Here is a 24,067-nt window from a genome sequence, read left to right as displayed (position 1 = left end):
AAATAAATGAAATAAAAATCAACCCCCCCCCCCATAAGTAACAACAGTCCAACAGACATTTGAACGGCTCGTTTCTCCTCTGACACATCACATACCTGTGTGCCCCCACAGTTCAGCTGTTGAGGTACTTTTGGGCAGTCACGATGCCAAGAAGAGGACATTATTGGACCTGGAGTCAGTAAGCTGTTCTTGCGCCGTGCAGCACTATGGCCGCCATATTTGACCGCCGTATTCCTGTCTGTGACATAGACAGAGCTGTCTGTATGGCCCGTTCAAGCCACAACCGGCAGGATTTGCCTTTAGTTTCTGCTGCTGGTTGAAATCTGTACTCGCCCAGTGTGCTCCTGAATGTTTTCTTTTGCTCACACAAAACTATTTTTAGTCGCAAATGCGAGTAAGATGCTTGCACCGTAGAGCTCTGTAGTGGAAAACAAACCACTGTAGCATATATAAACAAATCAAACCTAAAAGTAAAAATAAATTAATAATAACTTTCACTGCTTAAAGATACTCAATAGCTCAGTTCATACCTGAAATGTCATTGGATACAAACCACTGCAGCGGCATATCGAGTGCCAGGTGGACAGCGCGCGCCGTTATTGGACGCCGCATGGACACTCACGCTCTTGCGATTGGACTTTGATCTTATCCCACAGTAGGGGTACCTGAGGTACCGTAGTACTACAGTACTCCAACATTATGGTATCATATGTACCGTCGTGTTTTAGTACCGTGGTCAGTGCAACACTGCTATGTAGCAATCATCATATAATTCCAGCAGACAACGTGAAAGCACAGACGCGGCTCGTGGATTGGAAATTTCCGCAGGTGGATTGGAAATTTCCGATCCGTGAATTACGTTGGTATCGGAACCCGATACCGATACTGGATCAGATCGGCCCCATCCCTAATGCAGACTGAATGAGCTCTGAATGTTTATATGGGCCACCTGTTGTAAGAAATAAGTCATGGACACACAGACTGGAGAGAGTATAGATGTGACATGTCACTTTAAAATGACTTCCATGCCTGCCTAACTACTGCATGTCATTTGACTTGATATACACTGTAAAAAGTGAAAAATAATTAGGACACCAACCTCGTCCTTTTGATTTTCATAGGATGGTATCCAGATTAATTTTATAATAATAAAAAAAAATTTGTAAGATTAGCTTTGCTAGACTGCTTTTACTCATTGCATGAATGTCACAGGCTGTCAAGATCTACAGTATAGATCTCGACCACATAAGTTTTTGTAGATTCTACAAGTTCTGTTATTCTTTACAACATGTCAAGGGTAAGGTACTCAGGTAAGGAATCTGGTCAGGTAAGACATTCAAAGTAGAGGCTATGAATGAATAATACAACCTGTACTCATTCCAAAGTCGTCAAATACTGCCACTTTGTCAGGGATTTTGGCATCAGACACCAATGGGTACCCTTTACAGGGATATGCAACATATTAGAACAGTTTTATATATCCTATGAAAAATGCACGAACAACAGTTAGTATGATATCCTATGGATTTGCGGCCCATGAATGACGTTATGTCCTTCATGTACAGTTACATAATTAACGTAAAATGACGGAGGTTAGGTTTAGGCAAATAAAGTTACTGTGGTTAGGTTTAGGAAAGGAAACATGGTGATGAAGTACTTTAGAATGACTCAAAGTTTACACGGATCTGAACATTTGACTCCAGGGGAGAGTCCCAGGCAAAAGTCTGTCTTTTTTTTTTTTTGGTGACCCATCCACCACCCCAACCTGCTTCCTTACAAGTCTTTGGGAGTATGGAACTAGAACAGTCTCAAAATGAATAAATGCACACTGAAATTAATAAATGGACAAAAAAGGATTCACAAATATATATATATATATATATATATATATATATATATATATGACTCAAAACCAAGCGGCAACCTCCGGGGGTGATGAGTGAAGCCAATGTGGAAGTGCCCAAAACTGTGAAAACAACTGTGGGTTGTTTTTTTTTATATCTCATCCATTTAAATGTTATTAAGGTTTAAAATTGCACATAATTAAGGGCGTGGCCACTTTGAGTGACAGATGGCCCCATCACAGGTGGCTAACTAGCATGCTAACTAGCCGCTGGCCGTCTGCTCAGCGTTGTCTCAGCTGATTCGCGTCTATGTTTAAGTCATTGAACCTGTCCTCTCAGCCATGTTTGTGCCTTTTGGATATTTTTTTTCAGGCAAATATTGGAGTAATATGGCTTGCTGTTCGATTAATTATACCAACAGACCGTCCAAGAAGTCTGTGCTCCAGGTTTTTCGGTAAATGAAATTCGGAAATTCTAGTATTATTTTATTTATGTTTATATGTTAGCACTAATTAGCGGGTATCTGTGCCTGCAGTCACCACCTAGCTTGTCAGCTAATTATTATATTAAGCCTTTATTTAGGACATGTAAAATCACGTTGAAACCGGAGGTCTCATTTTCAATTGCGACCTTTATCACAGCAGCAACATCCACATCAAGTTACAAAGCAACAAACAATACAGTACAAAACAAGCTTAGCTCATTAACTAGCTAACTAGCCAGCTAACGGTTAGCCTTCGAGCAAGACGCCAATCCGGGATGCATCGAAGTCAGAACCTGACAGAGAAGTGTTAGGATTTAGGCATTTAGGGTAAGTAACTATATGTCAATAACTAAGTCAGGTAACAATAACTAAGTCAGGTAACAAACTGCGCCAGGATCGGGTTGGGCGGTGCGTCTCAACACTGTGTATCCCCGAGTGGATGCTCAAGTACGGGTGAGAGGAGCGGAGAGGACGTGGAGGTAAGGCCGGGCAGGCCAACACTGTGTATCCCAGGGCGGGTGTTTAAGTGTGGGTGAGAGGAGCGGAGAGGACCGGCAATGGTAACGTAACCTGGGCTTGTAACTATAATCTAATTGGCTTAACTCAGGCAAACCGGTATGGAATACAAAGTATTCTAAACAGTCTGAGAAGATTGAAGGTATCATTAAGAAACACTGGCACATCCTTCAGTCTGACCCTAATTTTCATCAAATTTATACACATCCCCTTCTTGTGGTCTTTAAACGTGGTAGCAATCTAAGAGACTATCTAGTAAGATCAGATTTGGCCCCCACTTTGGAATCTAGCCAAAGATTACTTATACCTATCCCGGATGGTAACAGACGCTGTGGGTCTTGTGCTCAATGCAATTATACTTACTGCTGTAGTACCTATAGACATCCACATTCTGGTAAATCTATCCCCATTAGAGGGGTCATCACTTGCTACACAAAATCTGTGATTTATCTGATTACCTGTCCTTGTGGTAAGACCTACGTAGGCAAAACAAGCAGGGAATTAAAAACCTGCATCGCGGAGCGGGTCCATGTCATTGGTTCGACAGCCCATTGGTTCGACATCCCATTAGTCCGACTGTCCGCGGTGCTGAACGGCTCGCGGTGAGCATATGGTGCGCCACGACCGGCTTGAGGCGGAGCAGGCTCACGGCTTATATGTTTGCCACTTTCTTTTTCATTTTAACCCACACCATGATCTTTTCCTGACCCTAACCAAGTGGTTTTTATGCCTAAACCTAACCAGACCTTAACCACAGGGCATCATGATGATTTCGGAACGGACTTCGGAACAATGAGTTTAATATGGTCGGAACAATGGCATGTCGAACCAATGGGCTGTCAAACCAATGGGCAGTTCCCCGCGGAGCATCGTAGTACCATCAGATGCAAAAATCTTAATTATCCTGTGGCTGCTCATTTTGTGGAAGCTAATCATCCTATTGCTTCATTGAAATACATAGGTATTGAGAAGGTTTCCCTCCCTAGAAGAGGTGGTAATTTAGAAAACCTCTTATCTAGAAGAGAACATTTCTACATACACTATTTGAACACTCTGGCACCAAATGATCTGAATGTTGATTACGATTTGAAATGTTTTCTATAATTTTTGCTATAGATAAATAGTGTCAGTTCTAGTGACAGAGACCAGGTACAGCTTATATTGTTAATGATGCCTTTTTATAGGTTGATGTGCAGCTGATCTGTTCTTCTTTTTTGTAAATATTGTATATTGTGTTTGTTTTGGAATAATCTGTGTTTTCTGTGTCCATTGGGATCCTGTGCAGAATGTTTTGTATTGCATACTTCCTTTTTTCTTCTCTGAAATGGATATTTTGATAGGATTGTATTTATATGGATTGTGATGTTTGATCTCTGATGTGAGTTTTGCAACCAGCTGATTTATTCACTTCTCTGCTGTCAAACATGCAGGTGATTAGTGTCAAACGCAGATCAGGTGTATACACCAGGTGAGCTGATTGCTCACAGAAGGCTTTATCCGCCACTCCTTTCAGTGTCTCGTGTGTTAAGACTTGACAAAGGCCCTGTGCCGAAATGTTGTCCTAAATAAAATTCCTTTTTTACTTGGAGCTGAGTGTGCGGCGTTCCACCTAGAGAAACTATGTCATCAGATAAAGAGTCTCTGAGTTGTTTGGGGCAAAGAACAATAACTTCAGTTTTGTCTGAATTTAACATAAGGAAATTGGTGCTCATCCAGGTTTTTATGTCTTTAAGGCAGTTATGGAGTTTAGTTAATTGATTACTTTCTTCTGGCTTCATCAATAAATACAACTGTGTATCATCCGCATAACAATGGAAATTTACAGAGTGATTTCTAATAATGTTACCTAAAGGAAGTATGTATAGAGTAAATAGGATTTGTCTGAGGACAGAACCTTGCGGAACTCCATGAACGTGAACAAACTGAAAACGATCAGATAAATAAGATTTAAACCAGCTTAGTGCAGAACGTTTTAGGCCAATTAAGTGTTCCAGTCTCTGCAGCAGAATTTGATGGTCAATTGTGTCAAACGCTGCACTAAGATCTAATAAAACAATTACAGAGACGAGTCCTTTGTCTGAAGCAATCAGGAGGTCATTTGTAATTTTAACTAGTGCTGTCTCAGTGCTATGATGCACTCTAAATCCTGACTAAAATTCCTCAAATAAATTATTATCATGGAGAAAATCACACAGCTGGTCTGCGACTACTTTCTCAAGGATCTTTGACATAAAGGGAAGATTAGATATTGGTCTATAGTTGGCTAACACCTCTGGATCCAGGGTGGGCTTTTTTAGGAGAGGTTTAATTACAGCTACCTTAAAAGACTGTGGTACATAGCCTGTTAATAAGGATATATTGATCATATCTAATATATGAGTGTTAACTAAAGGTAAGACCTCCTTAAGTAGCCTAGTTGGGATGGGGTCTAATGCTGTGTTCCCACCAAACGCGATGAACGCGATTTACTCGCACAAGTAAATGAAAATTCATCGCGCTACTTGCTCGAGTTTGGACGCTGGGCCATTTATGTAAAATTTGCGTTATCGCATCAGACGCGCAAGTATGAGTCCACCCATTTTCACTAGATAACAACAACATTACTTCCGCCATTTCTTTCTCTCATCGACCATGGCTGAGATCACCACGATCGCTGCACTGTACCTGCTCTGGAGGTCCCAGATTTGTCTGAGGGCCAAACACCGCCGTCAGTTCTGGGTGCATGATACCCTGTGGAGGCGCACTGAGCTCGGCGAGTTCCACCGTCTCCAACAGGAGCTCCGCCTGGATGATAGCCACTTTCAGCGGTACTTCAGGCTGATTGGGGCCCAGTTTGAGGACCTGTTGGCGAGGGTTGGCCCCAGGATGGGGTCTCTGTAGAGTAGACACGTTGAATCATACAGCTCCGGGTAGCCGCACACCGCAACGATAAGTTTCTCCTCCATCTTGGCATCAACAACTGGACGTCAGGGCGTCAAGACTGTTAGCGGGGCTAACAGCTAATGGTTAGCCCTGCTAATCTACGATAACCATGTTATTAATTTAAGAACATGATAGTAATGTTTGTTCAGTCATTGTGTTTATAGACTTTACAAACTCCAGATTAGTCTAAACGGTGATATAGTGACGTGAAAAATGTGAGATATTCATATATATGTAGCTAAACTTTTTCTACCCGGAAGTATTTGTAAACAACAAGGTGATTCCCTCCGAAGGGACACTAACAATTCAAAATACACGTCAAATAAAATTTCTCCAAACACGTTTCTTGTTATTTTAGGTAGTTATTATCACGCTAATGTATGTTCAAGTGTCCATTTCCCCCGGTAAGTTGGTTTTAATTCGTTATTTGATTCTATAAACACAGTCTGACCATCTTGAGCTTTTATTTTGATACTTCCAGTGACCGGCAGTGTGAATTTGCATATTAGCTAAATATTTAGTTTCACCCAGAACATTTAGATTTAACATTTAACATTTAGATTTAGATTTAGCATTTAGATTTAGATTTAGATTTAGATTTAGATTTAATATTTAGATTTAACATTTAGATTTAGATTTAGCATTTAGATTTAACATTTAGATTTAGATTTAATTTTTAGATTTAAGATTCAGATTTAGATTTAATATTTAGATTTAACATTTAGGTGCCACATTTAATATTTAGATTTAACTATTTAATATATTTCTAAGTTAACAAATATTGCTGTAAACGTGGTAAAAGGTGACGTTAAAAAATTCACAACACTTTCTTAAACATTGTTTGAAGCTAAATGTGGCAAAATGTTGATGTTATTTTCAGCGTGAGCCACTTTACAAACGGCACCCCATAGTTATCATTAGTCATACTTCTACTGTTATTATACACATGATTATTGTCACATATGTATACTATCAGATGTTAATATTTACGTTCAACATATTGTACCACAATAGCCAGAATCATAATTATAATATTATTACTTTCATTAATGTTGTTGTAAGCTATTAACATTATCGTCTGTCCTGTCTCTCTCTCTCTCTCTCTCTCTGTCTCTCTCTCTGTCTCATTGTGTCATATGGATTACTGTTAATTTATTATGTTGATCTGTTCTGTACGACATCTATTGCACGTCTGTCCGTCCTGGAAGAGGGATCCCTCCTCAGTTGCTCTTCCTGAGGTTTCTACCGTTTTTTTTTCCCCGTTAAAGGGTTTTTTTGGGGAGTTTTTCCTGATCAGCTGTGAGGGTCATAAGGACAGAGGGATGTCGTATGCTGTAAAGCCCTGTGAGGCAAATTGTGATTTGTGATATTGGGCTTTATAAATAAAATTGATTGATTGATTGATTGATTGATTGATTGATTGATTGATTGATGGAGAGTGACCAGGCCATGATGCGCATGATCACCCAAGTGATGACCACTGTTGCTGTGCATACTGCATCAGCCTTGTCTACACCACCATACCCTAATCAGACTGTATCTCACAGCTGTCTACCAGAAGAACCATCATTTCATTGTCTTGTCCCCCGCCAACAGCCAAACACTGTAGCTTCAGGCTATGGTCAACATACCTCTGCACCCAGTACTGATGAAGAGCCACTCTCATCTGTCTTGCATGAGCTGAATAAACTCAACTAAATAGATATTTCAGCCATAAAAAGAGAACATTAGTTCAAGGTTTTCATGTTCCTTTGCTGTTTTGTGGTAGAGTCATTTTGTTGTTGCTACCTAATGACTGATGAACATTAATACCAAATTAATACCATAATTAGCCAAATAGCCTTATTCTGTTCTTTTATGAACAATGTACTTTATTTTTGGCAACCTGATGACTGTTGAGCAGAAATTATGATGAGCCAAGTAAGCTTTTTCCTTTTGTTAACATTGATGACTGAAGTAAAAAAAATGTGACCAAAAATTGTGTTCTTTTATAAACAATGCACTTTTATTTTTGGCACTTTACTCAAAACAATGTCAGTGTATCACCTGACTTCTACCTCCTATGCCTTTGTGCCTATTTGCTTGTTACTGATAATAATTAAATTAGGCAACTCTGTGTTGGTAACAGAACTTAAAATATCTACGTTGATTGCAGCAGGAACTCAAGGCTATGTTGAAGGAGGCAAAGGAGTCATACAGACTGAAGGTGGAGAGGAAGCTGCAGGAAAACAACTTGAGAGAGGTATGGGACGGCATGAAGACAATCACTGGCTGCAAGAACAGAATCAGCATAGCCGATGGTGTAGTGGTGAGAGCTAACCAGTTTAATCACTTCTACAATAGATTTGATAGTGCTGCTACTCCCGCTGCCTCGGCCATCACAGTAATCAGTAATCTGAGTCTGTGACTGGGGAGGGTGTCTATACAGTGGAAGACATCATGCTTGATTCCCTTCCCCAAGAAAGCGCGCTCCAGGGAGCTGAATGACTTCAGGCCTGTTGCCCTCATGTCACACATTGCAAAGACCCTGGAGCGGCTGCTGCTTCATCTACTTAGGCCCCAGGTCCGCCATGCACTTGACCTGCTGCAGTTCGCATACCAGGAGAAGGTGGGAGTGGAGGATGCTGTCCTCTATCTGCTACACAGGGCATACTCTCACCTGGATGAGGGGAAAGGCGCTCTGTTAATCATGTTTTTTGATTTCTCCAGCGCCTTTAACACCATACAACCCCTCTTACTGAGAGTCAAGCTGTTGCAGATGAGAGTGGATGCACACCTGGTGTCCTGGATCACGGACTATCTCACTGGAAGACCCCAGTTCGTCAGACTCGGGGACTGCTCATCTGAGATGGTGTTCAGCAACACCGGCGCGCCCCAGGGAACAGTGCTCTCCCCTGTCCTGTTCACCCTCTATACATCAGACTTCAAGTACAACTCTGAGTCATGTCACATGCAGAAATTTTCTGAAGACACTGCAATAGTGGGATACATCAGGGATGGACAAGAGGGTGAGTACAGAAACCTGGTAGAGGACTTTGTTGGATGGTGCAAGACAAATCACCTGCAGCTGAACACCACCATGATGAAGGAGATGGTGGTTGATTTCAGGTGGTCTAGACCCCCCCCCCGAAACCAGTCTCAATAGAGGGGGTCAATGAGGAAGTGGTACAGACCTACAAATACCTAGGACTACATCTTGATTATAAACTTGACTGGTCAGCAAACACAGAGGCCCTCTACAGGAAAGGACAGAGCAGGCTCTATTTCCTGGTTGAGAGCCTTTAACATCTGCAGCAAACTCCTCCTGATGTTTTACCAGTCTGCCATGGCCAGTGTCCTCTTCTATGCTGTGGTATGCTGGGGAGACAGCAGTAGGAAGAAGGATGCTGGATGGCTGGACAGACTGGTGAGGAAGGCAGGCGCTGCTGTTGGTGTGGAGCTGGAGTCTCTGACTTCAGTGGAGGGGAAAAGGTCCCTGAGCAAGCTACTGACAATCATGGACAATGACCACCACCCGCTTCACAGAGCTTTCACACAACAGAGGAGCATGTTTAGCGGCAGGCTCCTGTCACTGGTGTGCTCCACAGACAAAATAAGGAGGTCCTTTGTTTCCAGGGCCATACAACTTTTCAACTTCACCCTAAAGGAGAGAAGTGCAATGGACCTTTGGGTGTGATCTAGCCCTTTTATTGTATTTTACTGTGTTTTTAGTATGCTTCAGTTATTATGCTGTATACTGTGTTGTGGATGTTGATGTCATTCTGGCAGTTTGTCATTCCGTTTCTGATGCAGTATTTTGCACTTGGCACAACTTAATTGTCCAGTTGGTCAAAATCTGGTAAAAATTCGGACATGTTTGTTGTGGCAAGTCAAAACACTCACTCAGAGAGTGAAAGTCTGGCTCTGAAATCTCATGTCTCACGAGATTTGAGTTGTTGCAGGAAGTTACCGCTGGAGTGACCTTACCAAACTCGAGGAGTAACTCTGGTTTGAGTAGTCATGGCTGAATTTTTACCCGATTTTGACCAACTGGATCTGGATGAGCCATTTGAATTTGATGACCACCCATATTTATTTGAACACAGAGTACACAGACGTACATGGATGCAGAGCTCATTGAAATTGAAGAGCAGACGAGGAGAGAGAGGGAGCAGTGTTACTTTGGTAGAGCATATGCTAAAATTGCAACAGGCAGAGGGACATGACCGAATCCGGCTAAAGGTAAACACAGACGTTCATTTCTCCTTTCCGTTATGTTGTCGGATAATTATACAAATAATCCGAGCCTATCTGTGTGAAAAAAATGCATTTTTAGTGAATATTTTGACGTTAGTCTCGCCACCAGACAACCAGATATCTCTGCCTTCTGATAGTCTGGGGACACTCCTTTCTAAAGTGTGTTTAACACACCGGCGAAAATGGCCGGCAACAAAGCAACGCCTCTTGCATTTTTGAAAAGGACACGCCTTCTCGGAAATGTGCGCTCCCCCTTTTCTCGTCCGCAAGGAAACAAACACACAGAGAGCTTGAAAGTGGATGCCGAGAGATTTAACTCCGTTTTATCAAACGTGTGCTCAGCCGTAAAGAAAATATTTTTTCCAGCGGATGTCTTAGTTACAACATTATTGAGCTAACTGGAGTAGTTTCATGTTGTATCTGACAACAGGAGGCTTTTAACAGATGACGTCCTGATGTTAGCTTTGCTGCTGCTGTTAGCTGTCCCTGTCAGCTGCAGCCACTGATGCTTTCTAGACATCGTGATTTCCCAAAACTGAATAAATACCACACATAGCAACACAAAACTGCTTTGCTAGCTCAATCATGTTGTAACTAAGATATCCACTGGAAAAGATATTTTTTTCACGGGCCATTTAATGAGTTATTACCTATTACAGACACCGCTAACGGCTAACGGTTAGCCCAGCTAAACGTGCACACAGAAATAGTAATGTTTGTTCAATCATTGTGTTTATAGACTTTACAAACATCGGATTAGTCCATACGGTGATACAGTGATGTGAAAAATGTGATGTATAGGCTATATATATATATATAGCTAAAAGCTCTGCTGGTTTTCTACCCGGAAGTATTTGTAAACAACAAGGCGATTCCCTCTAACGTTATAGTCCGGCCGGACGGATGAGTCATGGCCTTGTAAAAGATTATGTTTGTTTCTTTTAGTTGGCGAGAATGTGTCGCCGCAAACACGACAAACATCCACTAACTTTGACGGCGTTTCCTGCGAGCACGGCTGAGCCATTTTATACCGCTACATGTGTTTCTAGTGGGACTATGTTTACAAGCACAAGAGTTCAGCGAGCCACCGAAGGACCGCCCTGCAGATTTACTATTGGTTCTGCAACGTAGGGAGTTTTTTTAAACTCTGAAATTGTATCCACCCATCTAAACACAAAATCAGGGAGAAAGACATCAGTCTTTAGTTAAGCAAAGCGTCTAAAGACTGACTTGTGAGTCTAGACATTGTTTGACGCTGTCTGAGTGCCCTATTATTTAATATAGCTCGCGCTCACGGGCTGCAGGCAGGTCAGCCCTAGCTTCGTACTGGAGAAATGACAAATACTGAACATCCTATCACTCATTTAGACAAAAGTAGATTGTAAAATACGGCCCAGGTTGAAAAAAACATTAGTTCCCCTTTAAGTATTAGGATGTGATTGTGGTGGTATGAGAATCTGCTAGATATGCATTTTAGAATAAATAATTATAATGATAATGCATATTATTTCTAGGTGCCTTTCAGAGCACTCATGGACACCTTACAAGACACAGTTAAAAGAACAAGCAGCAATGTATCCATAGATCATAAGATCAAACAACTCAGTTATATCTTTCTATATAATGACGAAAACTTTGCACAGAGATGCCTCTCCTCATGAGGAACAAATGTGCCTCAAGAACCCATAACTTTCGCTTATATAGATTTTCTGCCATTTTGAATTTTTTGAAAAACACTTCAAATGGATCTCTTCCTAGGAAGTTTGAGCAATCTGCATGAAACTGGGTGAACATAATCTAGGGACCAATATCTAAAGTTCCCTCTTGGCAAAAGTTGGAAAACTTACTAAAACTGAGCTTCTATAAGGCAATGAATATTGCGGAGGGCGTGGCTCATCACATAAAGGTGTATAACATCTCAAGGGTTTCACCCATCACCACGCAACTTTGTAGGCATATGACCACACATAATCTGAGGGGACCCCTCCATTATTGACCCAATCAAACAAAATGGGGGCGCTAGAGAGCTCATTTCTTATCTAGGCCTAACCGCCATATGGATTTTTACTAAACTTGGTAGATATGTAGAACAGGACGCCTCAAGGTGACTGGAGAAATTTAACTCTAATTGGCAACTGGGTGGCGCTATAACAACAGAAAAATGCTTAAAAATGGCTAAATTGCGACCGATCGCTGTGTGTTTTTGTTTTTTTTCTAATTTTTGGTATGACTAAGTCATGGTATGGTATGCTGTACATAATCACGGAAACTGTCAGTCAGTCATTCTGTCTGTCCCATGTTTTTCTACTCACTGACATGGTCAATCTATGTTTGCCATGTGAACTACCAGTGCGCCCCGCTTTTAAGTCAATACAACATATAAACACTTTAACTATCTTTTTTTCTACGTGCTACCTCAACTACTAATGTACAGTTTTAGCCCACTAACTATCCCACTATTGGCAATGGTACTACTGTACTTTCAATAAAGCAATCGTACTATCAAATTCACAAAAACTCTGTCTGAATACATTGCTCTTCTTAATGGGTTCAGTTGACTATTTAATCTGCAATTCCCTATGGCCTGTATCCCAAACACACACCATGTGAAACTGTATGTGGGCAACTGTGCACTTGATGGGTATGGACTATTACAATAAAAATTAGTAAAATGACACAAAAACATGAATTCACTTTGACAGGTAAGCCTACCTTTCAGGTGAGAGCTCAAGTGTCATGAGTGTTGCTAGTAGCATCAGATGTTGAAGAAGTACTATCATGTGAGCAGAAAGAGGACTGAGGCCCCATCAGAGCTGAAGTGGACCAGAGAGAGAACTGAGTCTTCTTTGAAATGAACTGACAATGCGAACACAAAAAGAACCCTTTTCTGTCGGTCCACTTTTTGGTGCACTTTAAGAGGACTGAGTTTGGTTCACTTAAAAAGGACCAAGTGTGAAAACACCCTAACAAACCCTGGACTTTCACCCAGGAGCCTGGTGATTGCTTCCCGTGTGCATGTAGAGCCAAACCATGACGCATTTTTCTAAACCTAACCATGTGCTTTTTATTAATGTCCCACCATTGGTTGCGGCATAATGTCAACAGCAGACACAGAAGGAAACCTAGCATATAATATGTAGACTTGAAAGGCCACTGACAAGGCAACAATATGTGACTGTGTAATAATAGTAATAGTGCAAAGGTCAGAAAAGTCATGGTGTCCCGGTTTAAGGAATAAAAATATACAAAACTTGCTGTTCATTACAACAGTGTTTAGATTCAGTGAACAGCAGCCATTTTCATTATCAAACAAAGCAGATGACGTAAAAATAAAGTTGTCCTTGGTCTCTATATATTTTTAAGAATATGTACAATTAATTAACATCTGTGTCCCCAAAAGTCTTAATTTATATGCAACTACTGTTGACAGAGACATTCTTTGGATACCAGATGTCACATGTTTTAAATGGTGTTCAGATCGGTTTAACAGTTAGCTCAGTGATATTCATTATCTTGTTATAATTTGTACTGTATGCACAACATTTTCTGTCATCTTTTTTTAACCAAATGTCACCAAAATATTTGACAATAAACCTGATGATGTGCGATTTTTTTTCTCCAGAATTTTATCACCAACGCTTGAACTGTTATTAATATTAATATAGATTGCTTTTTGAAGATATTAACCAATGAACTTTACAGGGGCCGTGGCTCAGCAAATGACCACAATGTTTGGGCCAGTCATCACAAACCTTGCAAGCAATGTCTTATCAGGTACCAGGAACATATCCTGAAAGTTTCATTCAAATGGATCACTAGGGGGCACCACAAATACAAAAAATGGGCCTGCAATAACACATATCAGACTAAAAATCAGAAATTGATTGTCCAGTCATTACAAAACTTGCAGGGTATGTTGAATAATAATTATGAACCACATGCATTATTTTAAAATCAGTCAATAGGGGGCGCCATAAATCCCAAACAAGAGCAATGGCCTTTTGCAAAATTCAGCCATAAATCAATGAGGGTTTTTTCAAACATCACCAAACTTGGTGTTTGACTTTTTTATTTAGCCATTAAAGCATGTCACCAAAATGTTACTGCAGTTGACCAATAAGTAGTGACAGTGCTGTGAAAGGAGAGCGTGGTCCGGTAAAGATTTGGACATTAATTAGTGAGCATCTGTCTGATTGTCATTAAACCTGTTGGTAATCTTTAATGCAGGCATCCTGAACTGTCAAAGGTCTGGATTCTACTCAGCTTTCAAGTTTTAAATGTCCATGCTGGCTTCAACCCTGGAATTGCCAGCTATACTTATTATAATATTATTACTTAAATTAATGTTGCTGTAAATTACTGTCATTGCTGTCTGTCCTGCTATCCCTTTCTCTCTCTTACTATCATTACTGTCTGTCCTATCGCTCTCTCTCTCTCTCTGTCTCTCTCTGTTTCTGTCTCTCTTTATGTCTCATTGTGTCATATGGATTACTGTTAATTTATTATGCTGATCTGTTCTGTATGACATCTATTGCACGTCTGTCCGTCCTGGAAGAGGGATCCCTCCTCAGTTCCTCTTCCTGAGGTTTCTACCATTTTTTTCCTCTGTTAAAGGGTTTCTTTGGAAGTTTTGTCCTTATCTGCAGTGTGGGTCCAAAGGACAGAGGGATGTCGTATGCTGTAAAGCCCTGTGAGGCAAACTGGGATTTGTGATATTGGGTTTTATAAATAAAATTGATTGTTTGACTGATCTCAGCAACATGTTCCTGTCTTCCTGTTACAACATCTGCTCGCAGCCTCATGAACTACTAAAACACCCATACTACTATTAAAAGAAAATATTCACTTGCTTTTACTGTTTGTGTCATGTAGAGATTTAACTAATGCTGTTAGGGTTTGGTGCTGTGAGCTGCACAAATTTGCTTTCTAAATATATCCGTGGTGCTTTAACCACAGTTTGCAGGAAAGACAAAAAACAACCTGGAGCCCAGACCTTTATCTCTCTCTCTCTTTCTCTAGCCCCTTTTACACTGCCAAATTTTCTGGGAATGTTGGGCTGTTTTGTCGGCAAGCTGTGAGCGTTTAGACACACAGAGCCGGCCTCTGCGGCTCCCTGGTCTTGGGGTCTGGGCGCTCCTGCGGTCTTGGGGTGCCATACCGCCCCCCTTCCCCCGCAGGGCTGGCCCTGGACCCTGGTGATGGTTTTCATAAACACATTGGGAGGGTTCAAATACACGCATGCATGTTCGATACTTCAGCTCCGTGACGCATCGCAAAGAACCGATGGGATCACTCCAAAGGGGCCCACTTGCTTCTCAAACCTACCACACCGCGCTGGCAACTCTTCTCTGCAATCGGGCTTTCCCCCTCCACCAAGACTCTCACATTTTTGGTGTTCAGTATAGACTTCTCTTTTGTTTTTGTTTTTCAGTACAGTATAGTAGACATGTATATGTTTATTTTCGATAATCTGCATGGAGCACAACCACCTCAAGGCCACAATACATCAGCTACATTGCCTGTTTCTCCCGTTTTTTTTTTTGTTTGTTTGTTTATTTGTTTGTTTGTTTTTCCTCCTTCTTCTCTGCATGCACTGTCACTATATAACTCAGGACTTAAGCACCTGCCCCCTCCCCCTTGCTTGTTTCCTTACTTTCCCCTTGACACACTTTGGTGTATCACGGCCCTCTCTGGCTCATATTAGGAAGTTTTTCCAATAAAGGCTGTTAGGCTAGTCTCCAGGGAGGGTGGGTGACGGTCACAACCACGCATTATGGGTATAAAATACTTGACTGCAAGATTAACAGTGCATCAATCTTCACAAGAAGCTTACACCCTTTAGTGGCGCTAAGCTATGAAGACCAATGCAGACAAGTAGGAGAAAAAAAAGAAAGAAAAAAAAAATATAGACACACAGAGCCGGATTGGCGAGTTGATCCAAGGTGCCCAATTTTCCACCTCGTAGGGTAGACATATTGGCGGAACCTTTTTGGTTTAAACAGAACGAGGCGCCCTTCCACCACAGGAGAGACTGTTGATGACTTGTGGGAGGAGCTGTTGATGACGCCGCATGTGCGACCCACTGGCGGTGGATAAACAGGAAACAGGCGATAGCAGGAAAAAGCAGCTAGTACTAGTAGCAAGAGGGAAACACAAACCTGACAGACACTGTAAAGATGAGCAACTGGGGAGACAAAGAATTGTGTGCTGTAGTGTAAGATTTAATCATTAATCATTAATCAGTAAAGTTGATTGAGGTTGAAGTTCATATAATAATGTTTTTATGTATCCATGTATAACAAAACACTTTTACACAAAGTTTTGTATTCATATATTGAAAACACACACGTACCATACCATGTACTGCCTGGAAGTGTAATAATAGACACACACACACACTCTAAGGGTTTATATGGCATGAAAGCACAAGGGACCTATAGAAATAGTCCCAAGTTCCATATGTTTTTAAAAAATAGGTTGAACCTGAGTTCAAACCTAATGGTGGGAGAGTTTGGAGATTTCCAGGCCGGGGGAAAAAGATTACACCATTAAGACATGCCTGGGCATGTTCTAAACAAAAGCAAAAAGGCCTGCCACCAATAGGTTTGGGCCCGGGTAGGAAGGGCTAAAGGAAAAGGGTGGGGATTCTCTCGAATCTTCACCAGCATAAAAGGGAGAGTTCAGAAAGTGAAACTTCAGTCTTGCTCCGGAGCCTGACTCATGAGTTGTATGTGTTGAAGCTTGTGAACACATTAAACTCGATTGTGGTGGATTCAATTGGTCTCCAGTGTTTCTCTGAACAAAAGTCAACCGAACCTAAGATACTAAATTAATACAGAGGACGATTTTAAAGAAAAGGTGAGGACGAGGTCGGGAGCCATCTGGCCCAGTTCCAGGCACCAATTTTCGCCTCAACAGTGCCCTCCTTGTCCTCGCAAATGAAGAGGCCATTAACCGGCAGATGACAGGGATGGTGAAGGACGGGCCGACTTATGACAGAATTGCCTAAGCAGCCATGGCTATGCAGGCAGCATTTTGCTGCACTCCTTGATTTTGTTTTTATACTGCCAATTCTGAACGAAGACTGATTGGGCTTTCCTGCAAATTTGCACAGTTCCTGTCTAAAAAGGGCTTCTGTCTCTCTCTCTACACACACACACACACACACATATATACATATATACAGTACAGGCCAAAAGTTTGGACACACCTTCTCATTCAATGCGTTTTCTTTATTTTCATGACTATTTACATTGTAGATTCTCACTGAAGGCATCAAAACTATGAATGAACACATGTGGAGTTATGTACTTAACAAAAAAAGGTGAAATAACTGAAAACATGTTTTATATTCTAGTTTCTTCAAAATAGCCACCCTTTGCTCTGATTACTGCTTTGCACACTCTTGGCATTCTCTCCATGAGCTTCAAGAGGTAGTCACCTGAAATGGTTTCCACTTCACAGGTGTGCCTTATCAGGGTTAATTAGTGGAATTTCTTGCTTTATCAATGGGGTTGGGACCATCAGTTGTGTTGTGCAGAAGTCAGGTTAATACACAGCCGACAGCCCTATTGGACAACTGTTAAAATTCATATTATGGCAAGAACCAATCAGCTAACTAAAGAAAAACCAGTGGCCATCATTACTTTAAGAAATGAAGGTCAGTCAATCCGGAAAATTGCAAAAACTTTAAATGTGTCCCCAAGTGGAGTCGCAAAAACCATCAAGCGCTACAACGAAACTGGCACACATGAGGACCGACCCAGGAAAGGAAGACCAAGAGTCACCTCTGCTTCTGAGGATAAGTTCATCCGAGTCACCAGCCTCAGAAATGGCAAGTTAACAGCAGCTCAGATCAGAGACCAGATGAATGCCACACAGAGTTCTAGCAGCAGACCCATCTCTAGAACAACTGTTAAGAGGAGACTGCGCCAATCAGGCCTTCATGGTCAAATAGCTGCTAGGAAACCACTGCTAAGGAGAGGCAACAAGCAGAAGAGATTTGTTTGGGCCAAGAAACACAAGGAATGGACATTAGACCAGTGGAAATCTGTGCTTTGGTCTGATGAGTCCAAATTTGAGATCTTTGGTTCCAACCGCCGTGTCTTTGTGAGACGCAGAAAAGGTGAACGGATGGATTCCACATGCCTGGTTCCCACTGTGAAGCATGGAGGAGGAGGTGTGATGGTGTGGGGGTGTTTTGCTGGTGACACTGTTGGGGATTTATTCAAAATTGAAGGCACACTGAACCAGCATGGCTACCACAGCATCCTGCAGCGACATGCCATCCCATCCGGTTTGCATTTAGTTGGACGATCATTTATTTTTCAACAGGACAATGACCCCAAACACACCTCCAGGCTGTGTAAGGGCTATTTGACCAAGAAGGAGAGTGATGGAGTGCTGCGGCAGATGACCTGGCCTCCACAGTCACCGGACCTGAACCCAATCCAGATGGTTTGGGGTGAGCTGGACCGCAGAGTGAAGGCAAAGGGGCCAACAAGTGCTAAACACCTCTGGGAACTCCTTCAAGACTGTTGGAAAACCATTTCAGGTGACTACCTCTTGAAGCTCATGGAGAGAATGCCAAGAGTGTGCAAAGCAGTAATCAGAGCAAAGGGTGGCTATTTTGAAGAAACTAGAATATAAAACATGTTTTCAGTTATTTCACCTTTTTTTGTTAAGTACATAACTCCACATGTGTTCATTCATAGTTTTGATGCCTTCAGTGAGAATCTACAATATAAATAGTCATGAAAATAAAGAAAACGCATTGAATGAGAAGGTGTGTCCAAACTTTTGGCCTGTACTGTATATATATATATATATATATATATATATATATATATATATGTATATATAGTGTATATGCACACACACACATATAAATACATACATACACATATGTATATATTTGGCTGCTCCTCCCTCTGCCGCTGAAGAGGCTCACTGCCTGCAGGTCACATGACCAGGGGTAAGTGTTAAAGCCACAGTGTGTAGGAATTTCTCCCATCTAACGTTGAAATCATATACTGCATTCATTTTTGCCAATAAACAACTGAAAATGCTATCATAATGTCCCTTTATAGTTGTTGCATGGAAGTCAGGTACAGTACCAGTGGAGTGGCAGGCCTAGGTGGTGGTTCCCATTTTTTTTTTTAAAAAAAGGGATCGGAGGGTGTACTCCAATTACTGGGGAATTGCACTGCTCAGCCCCCTCAAAAGAGGCTCCAACCACAGGGAGCCTAATGCTCCACTGCAGTAGACACTGCAGTGAACCTGTGAAAATACATTGTGGATAAAGGGAAACAAACTCTTTAGCAGTGTTCTGCATAACATGTGTTTAGCTTAACACAATAGTTTTCACAAATATAACTCCTACTGAGTTTACATGAAGATTTTAGCCTGCAGGAAAAGACATGAATACACACACATACCACTGCCACAAAAATTGGAAAAAAATATGCTGCCTCACCATTTTTAACCTCTGAGATGACTTCATTATATTGAGTCCCAATAATATATAAGGACAGCGCCGAGGTGGGGGAATAGTTCTTTGTTAAACAGCTGCTTCTTATGAGAGGGATGAGAACGCAAGTTTAAATTTGAAAACCCTGTGTCACGGCTCTCATGAACCCAGACTTGGTCTACATGGACCCTAGCTGACAGGCTACCTACTGACACAGCCTGCTTTAATCCAGCTCGAAATGTCAGCAGTGCAGCTCAGTAGCCACAGCACAACACCTATTAACAGACTGAATATTCAAGGGTTCAGGAAGTGTATAAGGGTAAAAATTTAAGAATGAAGGACATACAATAGCTGATGAGTCAGATATATGTTTTTCCCTCAAACCATGACTGATGTGTGTGTATGCATTAATTAACCAACCATCACAGGCTCAAACATGGAACATCCATTGGTGAAGTATGATTGAATTGTGGACGTTTTCATAGAGAGCTCCTTCAAGCTCTATGAGGAAAGCTTCTCTGTGTTGAAAAAGTGATATCCAAAGGAAGAACACCAGCCTCAGAAATGTTGACACAGAGGTGTAATGTTGCTGCATGTCTTCATCACTTGCTTAAAGGAATACGCCGACGATTTCGGAGTTATGCCCTTTCTCTATCATTTTCATATTGAGACAACATAATCGATATCTTTTTTGTGTCTGTACATCCAGTGGCTGGGTCTCAGTGGTTAGCATTGCGGCTTAGCTTAGCGAATACAATTGAAGTCTATAGGGGGTCAGTAGCCTACTCGTAAAAGTGAACAAATAAACGTTACAGAAATCCTGAAGCTGGCATTCCTGCACATGCATTTAAAATAAACATGTTTAAACATTAATTCGAAAAACGAGAGTCCTTTTTAGTCGTTTTAGAAGAAGTTTGATACATGCAAGTATAGTATGTTTACATCCTGCACTGTGATCCGCGGAGGGATACACCGGTGAGCAGGCACAGGCACAGACGAAGCCTGTAAACAAAACTCAGTTGTTTATTTAGCCTAACAATATCTCCGGACTATAGTAGCTGCAATGGACGACTTTGAACGTGATTTTAAAGAGTTTCTTGTAGCGGACACAGACCCAGAGCCATACCTGTTTGAGCCAGAGTATACAGATGAGGAACTCAAGGTGGATGCTGAGCGGGCGAGAAGAGAGGCTGAATCCTCCGAGGCAGCGGAACAGCAAGGGGCCAAGGGGAAACGGAGGTCAGGGGAGGATTGGTGGTGTAGCTGCGGGGCTTGCCAACCTATGCCTACGGAGGTGGAATCATTTTGCTGCACAGATCGGGACTCGGTGCTACCGTGGTTGGGGAGGCTAGAAATATATCATCATCAGGAGGAAAACCACCACAGAGAGTGCATCACAAGGAGTGAAAACTTTGCAGCAGTCACTAATCCTGGCGTGATTGAAACATTTATGTTCCTAAGATAAACTGGAAAAAACGCCCCAGGCCTGCAGGAGCTGATGGACAGCTTTCAGTCGAGTGAGTAATATCGCTTTATGATCATCCGTGTCGTCTCTTGTTTGCTTTTACCGAGTGACGTACAGACACAAAAAAGATATTGATCATGTTGTCTCAATATGAAAATGATAGAGAAATTGTCGGCGTATTCCTTTAACAAAGAAGTTATATTTGAATTTTTGGAATTGTTTCCTTAAAGCTACACTTGGCAACTTCGGATTTTGGTGGCACCAAATGATAAGAAGTGGTAAATGGTCATTCCAGAAATGCTGTCAGTGACATCAGTTAGCTTCAAACAGCATGATCATGTTTGCCAAAACAAAGATAGACAGTAATAGACAAAAAAAATGAACACTATAATTTTTAAGGCATTATAAAAAAATCTGACTTTGATGCCCCTTATACCTAGTTCGCACTACATGACTTCAGCCCTGATTTTCAATTTGCCAACAGATTTTGGAGCTCCTTGACATTTTTCTGGATTATGTGAACTGCATATATTCTAATCCTCACTCGGGGAAAAAAAAAATTCCCATGGGCTACAGCAACACTAAACCCATGTACCTGCCTGAAAGGACTAAAAACTGCAGCCTGTTCTACTTTATGAAAATGTTAGCGTGCAACTTCGTTCTGTGGATGATAAATGAGGTGTAGACTTCCATCTGTGTCACCAGTGATGAGGAAATACAGTGAGTGCAGTGAGTGACAACAACTCTGTGCGGGGTACGGTGGAAATGCTGAACAGACCTAGGGTCTAAGTACCATGTCTGAAGGGTTACTTTTGGTTCCAAAGGTACTATACCAAAAGTGTCTGGTGGAAATGGAGCTAAAGTTGTGCTGAGATGAAATAAAGAGCACTTCCGGGTTCAGAATTCATCTTTCGTTGTTCTTTGTTCTTGTTCCTTGTTCTAGCAATCAAGAAACCTGAGCTTGCCACATTATATTTTTACAGTTCAATGAAATTAAAAAAAGTTGTTGTAAAATGTGTAGCCAAAATTATGTTCATATGACATAGAATAAAATGCTCAAACAACAAAAAAAGTTATGTTACACTGACATAAAATTCCTGTCAGACAAGGGTCATGTGACACATTTATTTTGTCTAGTGTACTCAAAACTTCTGTTATTGTATTGTACTAAACTAAAGGTTTTGAGTGAAAGCTGTTTCCAAAAAATGTAAGTTGAGTGAGTGAATAGCTGTTTAAAGTGTACACAAATAGGAGTTTGTTATTATTATACTTACAACTTCGTTCAAATAAACACAAGAAGTTTGTGCTCTAGAGAAAGGATCAGCACTCAGTGAATAACCTCCTAAGCCCTATGATAAGCTATTATGGCAAGGCTTAACTATACAGACCAGTGAGCAGTGATAACTAACATGTCTTTCATCAGGTTGGAACCTCCTTTCACCAGTGTTTCGTCTAGTTGGTCCCACGACACCTCCAGGAAGCTAGACAGTGATCTTTTGTCCTTTTGTCAACAACCTTATCGCTACAAAACAACAACATCTCAACAACATGTCTATGCATTGAAACAAACATTTGGCATAATTGTCGCTCTGCCTCACAAGTCATTGTTGATTGGGCAGTGATACAGTCCTTAAATAGCTTTGAGCAAGTGGCGGGTTAAAAATCAGTGGGTCCATCACCCTGGTGTCACAGACTCATAATGTGTCTAAAGAGACATAGAGGGACAGAGAGACAGAGCCAAAACGAAATCTCAATGAAGTAATTACTGTTACACGATGGTGACTCTCTGATAGCACACATCTTCTTTCTCTTTCAAAACACAGAGGAAAGCAAGGGCAAAGATGCACAGAGAAGAAGAGGAAACAACAGAAAGAGATTCATAAAAACACAATTAAGGAGTATTAATGTGTTTGCTTTGTGTGTGAATGACTGAGGTCTCCTTTGAGAGCAGGAAGCCAATAATGTGGACAGCTTGGAGCAGGCAGGTTTTGGATGAGTCTTGAGTCATCTCAGCCTGCTCAATGCCAGCCAGGTTCCCATGAGAGGCCAGCAGCGCTAATAAAACGATTAAACAGGAGAAAAAGGGAAAGCAGAGGGAGGGGTGAGTGACACACAGCCAAACACAGACTGGCACAGCAGAGAGCTGCTGTCCTCTGAGCTGATACATATTTAGATTTAAAACAAAGCAAGAAAAGGGGTTCAGTTATACCAGCATTCTTTGACAGCATGTATTTGGCATGAGCAATATGGATTATTACAGCTTGTAGTACTGGCTATCCAATGACCAATCAAAATCTTACATACACAGGAGACCTTTATTCATTTACATACATGAACTGTTTAAGAAAACCGATTATTAAAAGTATTATTACTGTTGTTTATTTTAATCATTTTTTACACTGACCAAAAATTCAAATGCAACACTTTTGTTTTTGCTCCCATTTTTCACAGGTCTATGTTTAAGACTTTTAATGTACTCAAGTCTCTCTCATATTTAGTGAGAACCTCTCTGTTTCCAAGATAATCCTGGCAGGTGTGGCATATCAAGATGCTGATTAAACAGCATCATTACTACACAGGTGCCTTGGGATAGTCACAATAAAAGCCCACTTTCAGATGTGCAGTTTGATCACACTACACGATGACACCTGAGAGCCATTGTCATGCCATTAATCCGCCTCCATGGTAAATAGTAAATCGACTTGCGCTTGTATAGCACTTTTCTGGTCTTCTTACAAACTTACAAAGCACTTTAACACTACATGCATTCACACATTCACACACATACTCATACACTGGTGGCTGAGACTACCATACAAGGTTTCAGTCAGTTACGATAAACATTGATAAGCATTCATACACCAATGGCACAGCCATCAGGAGCAATTTAGGGTTCATCTTGGCTTCTTGCCACTTCGACATGCGAACAGGAGGACTGGGGATCAAAACATCAGTCTTCTTATAAGTGAACAACTTGCTGTACCTCTTGAGCCACAGCCACCCCACCTTGCCATGACTGCATGCTGTGATCTGTAAACAATTCCGTACCAGTTCTAACAAGGCCTGCATACTCGCCAGACATGTCAGCCATTGAGCATGTTTGGGATGCTCTGGATCTGTATGTATGACAG

The 24,067-nt window shown here is 41.3% G+C and overlaps 1 protein-coding gene across 1 annotated transcript in view; it reads right to left on the bottom strand.

Annotated features, from left to right (window-relative positions):
• The window catches only part of LOC117269471 (LIM homeobox transcription factor 1-beta-like), a 202,208-nt gene that overhangs the window by 134,701 nt on the left and 43,440 nt on the right, over nt 1-24,067 (bottom strand). The gene's annotated exons all lie outside the window — the stretch shown is intronic.

Source organism: Epinephelus lanceolatus, chromosome 19, assembly GCF_041903045.1.
Source record: "Epinephelus lanceolatus isolate andai-2023 chromosome 19, ASM4190304v1, whole genome shotgun sequence".
NCBI classification, from domain to species: Eukaryota; Metazoa; Chordata; class Actinopteri; order Perciformes; family Serranidae; genus Epinephelus; species Epinephelus lanceolatus.
This window is presented reverse-complemented; position numbering and strand designations above follow the sequence as displayed.